The sequence below is a fragment of the Amphimedon queenslandica genome, unplaced genomic scaffold (assembly GCF_000090795.2).
Source record: "Amphimedon queenslandica unplaced genomic scaffold, v1.1 AMPQUscaffold_13505, whole genome shotgun sequence".
Lineage (NCBI taxonomy): Eukaryota > Metazoa > Porifera > Demospongiae > Haplosclerida > Niphatidae > Amphimedon > Amphimedon queenslandica.
In genome coordinates, this window is record NW_003546259.1 from 226,491 (window position 1) to 232,490 (window position 6,000).

Sequence of the window (6,000 nt, forward strand, 5' to 3'; positions counted from 1 at the left end):
AATGTGGCCTTGTGCATACCTCTTCAGATTCGACTCTTCCCTAGTGAAAGGACACAAATTTTATAAATTAAAAAAAATTAAAATGCATTTACAGTACAGTCAAATTAAAAAAAACCATAATTGATAGGAATCAGCTCAAACTAGATACAAGTGTAAGAGCATATATATGTAATTCTCATTTAGCCATCATTGAAAGAATTCGGCCTGAGATCAGAAGTGTGTGTGGATACATAGTATACCGTAATCAATAGCACATCAGACTTCATGAAATAATAGTCACTAACTTTGACACCATTCATTCACAATTACATTTATAAGTTGTACAAGTATAAGTAACTCACAATCTAATCAAGTTGACATTTTGTTATTAGAGCTACATGTACAACCGAGTTAGAACTGGTTATCAGAGGTAACCTGGAGGTAACCTTTACACCTGCAGAGGTAACCTTTACACCAGAGCTAACCTTATCGGGCGAGGGGGGATCAGGGGAGGAAGGATGCTGCACATATTTCTATATGTACCTGTCAAAGAGAATCTATTGACATCTTTTTAGATGCATTCTCTAGGGAAAATTTACAAATAATTCTCCATATTAATGATGTAGTAAAAATTATTAAAATAAAGACTTCTATCCAGTTTCAGTTTCACAAAATTTCTGTACAGGACTTCAAACGAACACACCATACACATGTACAAAAAGCTCAGAAAAACAAATTGTGGTAACCATTATCGGAGTTCACCTATCAGTGTACAATATTTACTTGCATGAATAAGCTGCGGTACCTTTCAAATAGTCCTCATCACATTGAGGTATATATCAAGATAACCAGTTTGAGATGGATCATAGCTGGCACACCATTCTACAAACATAGATGTATATTTGTAATTGTATTATTATGAAGTAAATGGTTTACTTCTGTAGTGTAATGACAATTACAGCTGTCTCATTTGATAATTGGAGTCTACATCAAAAGATAGAAAAATAAAAAGCATGTGAGAAAGGAAGTAGTAACACTGAATATTTTTTCAGTTTAAACTGAGTATACAATAGGAAACAACATGCTACTGAAGCATTTACAATCCCAATCTAGTCAAGTGAACTTTGTGTTGTTACAGCTATATACATTTACAGCAACATGATATGGATTGGAGGGGGGTTGGCCAGGCTATAAGTAACCTTATGGGGGCAAAAAGGAAGTTACCATTTGATGTACATGTACAAGAGACTTCATCATTTTTAGGCTAGTGGTAATTTGTTCAGGGCATTAATACACAATAACAATACAGAGATCATACAATCATTGGTATACTACCTTTAAACATGTTCACTTCATGATGACTATAGCACTTACTTTAGGAACTGGCCCAAGGAATACCTCATTGATCTGTACTTGCTCTGATCTAGTGAAAGTATTCCAATTTATCAACTTTTTGGAAAGTTCAAAATACACAAAGAATTTGATCAGAATGAGCTCAAACTCTACACACAGCATACAAAACAGGCAGATGAAAAAATTACAAAATTGGAGATTGCTCTCGGAGCCATTATTCACAACATTTAGAGTAAGTCAAGGCTATAGCCTTTGGCGTTACTTACCATATCTGTTGATCTACTTACCAACAGTGTTATAACCAGATGCTTCAGGATCAGTCAATAGCTTTACTGTGGGACTCGGCATTCTAACAGCAATAAGAATACATAATAGTACATACAAACAGACTAACCAGTTGATTTTGTACCAGGTGAATATCACCAGTCATAAAGGAGGACATGCAAATACATCATATCTTCCTTGTTCATGTTTATGATCTTCACTGTATTGCAGACGAAAGGGACAACTAATGAGTTTTTTAGGATTACTAGTGAATGCATGATCCCGAAATCAATAAGAGCTACATAGTCGAAACAGTACAATTTAATGAATAAATTCCCACATATGAAATGACAACCTTTAGATGTACCTTTGCTAATACAGACACACACTTGATGACACCTCAACAAATAAATACATAACCAAATAAGTACCGTATTTCCTTAATTAAAAGGCAGGGCGTCTTTTTCCTCAAATGGTATTTAGACCTCCAAAAAATGTATGAAAAATAAAAAAGACTTAGGCCCAGAGCAGGGTTCAAACCTGTGTCCTCATGCTTTTGACTTCTGGAACTTCAGGCATAATCCACGAGACTATTGAGTCACTTCTGGGCTAGTGTTGCATATTTATACTTAAATTGTATCACTACCTCAGCGTTTATTCAAATGCAACTTCTATTTAAGGATTGACGGTATATAACACATGTACAGTGATTTTCCAAAACTAATCAAGTGCACATTTTACAGCTACACTTACAACAATATGATAGGGTGGGTCACCAAAGGTCAGTCAGGTTACCTTTGTTGAAGTTTCAATATGTACTACAGAAACACAAGAGACTTAACCATTTTTGTGTCAGTGACAATTAAATAGTTTGTAGTACACTAAGTAGAGCATATTTTTTTATACCTTTTCTGATCTATACTTACTCTGCCCAGAAAAAGAACTACAATTTATTAACATTAAAAAAATTTTATTGTGTACTTGGTTTAGCGCTTTTCATGATACTGACATTTCATTGGTATTTAATTTAGTGTTTTGATCTTTTAATATTAATAACTATTAATATTTCAATCAGAAATTAAAGTCGGATTTAAGTTAGCAATTTCCCTAAATGGCTGAAATTCACCAAATTCAATACCCCCTGTCACCTTAAGTTACATTAACATTTTTCTAAGCAACGTAAGAGAAACTGTGTCTTACAACATTTGTATAAATGGAGAATTATCAGTAGTCATTTCTAGAAAAAATTACCCAAAACTTTAAAGTCCAAATGACATACATGTACCTTAAAGCTGTAATTATTTACATCGTTAGCATTAGAAATGGGTGAAAACTATAGGTGTGGTATCAGTCAAAAAGTCTTCCTCACTTTGAGGTATATTAACGTAACCTTTTATTACACATGCATGTGCAATTAACAAATAAGCAGCCCCTGAAGCTTCACTGTGTACAAACAGGCATATGTATGGTACAATTTCAAGCAATAATCACATTGGCCTATAGTCAAGTATTATAAATAGTTGTTGTACATGGAAAGGGCAAAATTGTTCATTCACAAAAATGAAATAATAACCTTGCCTAACTCACTGAACACAGACACAAACACTACACAGAACAAGCAATCAACAGGATCAACTACCACCAATAAAAATAAAGCTGAACCACCCACCAATGAAAGCAAAACACATGCACAGCCCAAAGCATTTTTAAAAAATGATCACAATACAATGCAAATAAGTCCAGTAAAATGGTACAAAGACTTGCATGGAAACCATTAATCATTCACATGCATACATTTACTTCAGTACATTGTACTTCATTGTACATGTACTTCAGTACAATTCCTATACAGGTATTGCTGAAAGTCACACACAATTGAGCAGAAGCACTTACAGTAGCATGTACATGGGTCTGTCTGCTGCAGGTGACCTTTATTGGAAAACAACTTCCACCATTTGATGTGTTCCGACATCCTAAAGTAATTGATGAGGAACATAAGTGGCCTAGTCATCACTGTATCAGCGGAAAATTGCTCATATATATCTCATTATCCAGTAATTGAGCTGCTAATGTCCTCCTATCCTCTTTTCTGGTCATAAAGGCATTCACCATTCTACAAGGACACTTTTGTAATTGTATTATTAACAGTGAAAAGACCTTTCTTTCTCCAGTATACAGTATGAGGTACTTGCTTTTAGCTGCAGGTCTTTAAAGCAAAGGGCTAAAATCAAAGAAAGAATTGTGATATTTTTACAGTAAAAACAAATTTGCACAGTAAAATGAACCTTAGCAAAGGAAACACAAGAGCCAGGCCAAAAGAATTCAGTGGTGGTTTCCTGATGAGGTGTGTCATTCTGATAATAAAAGTTTTAACCAATTAAACTCATGATTGTCAATTCTATTACTTTAGAAACCATGATGTGCACATGTAAATGTATTTTGTCGTTTAATTTTAATAATACATTTCAAGTGATACCATTGTGATTGGAGCAGTGGCAATCGACAGACAGTCCACAAGCATAACCATTAGAAGTTTCTGGCTAAAATGTATATGTAGTAGAAGAATGATGCCTATTGAAAAACCAAAATACACGTGTTTATAACGGGGAAGAAGTCAAAAATTTAGAAAATGAAAAATAGATATAAAATTAATTATCCATTCCTTGCCTCCAGAAGGCTTGCGTTACTTGTAGATGAAAAAGTCGTCACAATCCGTAATGTGAGTAATAGGGTCTTGTCGTATTAATACACAATGAAATTGACTATGATGGACATAAAGCAAGCTAGTCAGGGACAAAAAAGGGACATAAGTGCACAATTGCAAAGAAAGCAAAATACATATACACTGTACGTGTAGAAAAGGTCTTACGATTACATTGGATGGATCAACATCTGTCACTTCCTGATAATTCTTCTTATGTGAATAAAGCCTTCTTTCACAGAGTTCATGGGTTATTTACAGTTGCTTCAAAATTTAGTGTACTCCAGGTTATTTTGTCAAAAATCACCAAGAAAAAAATCTTTGACTTTGTTATAACAGATTCTTTCACAGCACTTCCTCTGTGCATAACAAAATTTGAGGAAGTGCTTTCCTCTTCAGCAGATTTCCAATTGGAAAAATCGTCATGACTTGCAAACAAAGGCTCTGAATGGTCCATAGATAGGGAATGACTTTCTTTGACATGAGCTTTGAGAGAACTGATGCGACAGAACCTGCATGAATGGACAGATAATGAAAGCAATAAATAATAATGTTCTCAAACAAGTTTACAAACAATTGCATAAGGCCAAGCATATACATACAACTCTACTATCACCTGCAAAATTTTTCATTGTATATACTTAACTCAGTATAGGCAAGTGAAGTGAGTAATGGGATGTGTGGCTTATTGTCATGCAGTCATCTTCGCCTGTATGGCATTTCATTGTGATACTATAAATATAGTAAAATTTTCCTCTAGCCATTTTGTAGTCCAAGTTTGGAGTCTAAGCATAGATAGTGCAGTAAATGAAAGAGATTGGAAACTTCCGCGTGGGCCATTTGATTGTATTGTTGCTAAGCAAAAAAATTGCTGACTAGGCGGTTTGTTACCTTTTGACCACAAAATTCATGATTGTTTTATTTAGGAAACAATAACTCCAAGAAGAGTGCTCTGATGAAAAAGAAACTTGGCTATCAAGGAGTTCAATGTTTTGCACTGTTGATTATTATTTATCTGATATTTTTAAATTAATATTTTCAGTGTTATAGCGCTTTTGCCCATAAAATTGCTGCTTTCTCCCTCTCATGAAAACATTTGTAGCTAAACTCTAAAAACTTGTCAGAATATAAAAGAACTTTCAATTACCTATGGAATGATATAAGATACTGCTATGATAGCAAAAGTATGAAAGCTGTAGAGGCGAAAAAGTGTCAAAAAAGATGCCGACTTTGTGTACCCATAACTGGTCGCAAAATAGCTATATTGAAACAAAAGCCTTGCTATAGGTAGTCATAAACTTTCTATGTGGAACAGAAGGTATATCATAAGCAAGCGCTTTCTACTAATCGGCATAAGAATATCCAAACATGAGATAAATGCAATGGAGCACAACCATCATAAACTTATTTTGAGTATAATATGGCAATGTTGTCAATGCGTTGTACTATAACCATGGTAGTACCATAGATACTGCAGTTCTTTGGCGGTACGAATTATACTTGAACCGACTGTTCCTTTGACCCAGCAAGCTCAATTGCAAGCTTGACTGTAAGCATTATTATCCAAAAGATCTTTTAAAAATTATTTTGATAGTATAGTATCAATTAAACTGATAAGATGCCGAGGAAGTTCAATTTGACATGAAAGAAACATCACCATGGCAAAGCACAACAGCATGCCAGCCAGTTCACTGCAATTATGA

At 34.4% G+C, this 6,000-nt stretch overlaps 1 long non-coding RNA gene across 1 annotated transcript; it reads right to left on the minus strand.

The window, feature by feature from the left end:
* Positions 1-705: 705 nt before the first annotated feature.
* Positions 706-1,522, minus strand: LOC109593791 (uncharacterized). The gene is made up of 4 exons (XR_002191151.1): positions 1,354-1,522; positions 916-963; positions 785-861; positions 706-741 (listed from the first exon to the last, which is right to left on the minus strand). It is a non-coding gene; the product is annotated as an uncharacterized LOC109593791 (long non-coding RNA).
* Positions 1,523-6,000: the final 4,478 nt, after the last annotated feature.